Below are 1,031 nucleotides of genomic sequence, written 5' to 3' on the forward strand. Positions count from 1 at the left end.
GGAACATTCAACAACAGTCAGCTAAGGACTGAAACTGAAAGCAGGACAAGTTGTTAAAAGCACAGATAAAGAAACAGGTATAAAATATTCTGGAAAGATTACCAGCCGAACAGGAAAGGCCAGTGGGAAACACAGAAACTGGTACAACTTAGAATACAGTGAGCCAGAGGCAATTGCTGGATCCAAAGGATCAGTTGATTTGGGACAAGTAAACAATCTTGAGGTGACGGAAAATATCAAGACAAACAATGACAACAGAGATGAAATATTAGTGGTGAATGAAGATGTTTTCTCAATGCCAAAGAAGTTGAACTTGACAACTGGAAAAGAAACAATGTGTATGAAGAAAAAAATAAACGAAGGTCAAAAATGCATATCAACAAGGTGGGTATGCACACTCAAAAATACTCAGGCATTGAACCCAAAGCTAGACAGGTTGCAGGAGGATTTGGAGAATTAAACACTCAAGAACTTCCTAAAGACTCACCCACATGTTCCTCCGAATCTCTGAAGATGGTCATAGCTGTCATATGTCAAAAAAATGGGAAATGAACTCAATGAACATCAAAGCAGCCTTTTGCAAGGTAAAGATTTAACCCGAGATGTGTATATCCAGCCACCAAAAGAAGCAGACAGCAAAGGAAATGTTTGGAAGTTAAATAAATGTGTTTATGGCTTGGTAGATGCTTCCTTGTTTTGGTACAACAAGGTGAAAGAAACTATGCAGGAACTGGGGGGCACCACGTCCAAAGTTGATCCAGCTATCTTCTACTGGCTAGATGATACTTGTAATGTGACAGGAGTCCTTGCATGTCATGCAGATGACTTTGTATGGGGTGGTTCTGACATATTCTCTTCAACGATTATTCCCAAACTAAAAACTGGATTTCAAGTTGGACGAGAAGAAAATCACAGTTTCAACTACATTGGGATGGAGGTCCACTCTCTACAGAATGAAATAAAAGTACAATAGAGCACATACATAAAACACCTACAGCCCATTCCCATTGATCCCACCAGAGCACCACTGA

This window comes from Austrofundulus limnaeus, unplaced genomic scaffold, assembly GCF_001266775.1.
Source record: "Austrofundulus limnaeus strain Quisiro unplaced genomic scaffold, Austrofundulus_limnaeus-1.0 Scaffold495, whole genome shotgun sequence".
In the NCBI taxonomy this organism is placed as follows: Eukaryota; Metazoa; Chordata; class Actinopteri; order Cyprinodontiformes; family Rivulidae; genus Austrofundulus; species Austrofundulus limnaeus.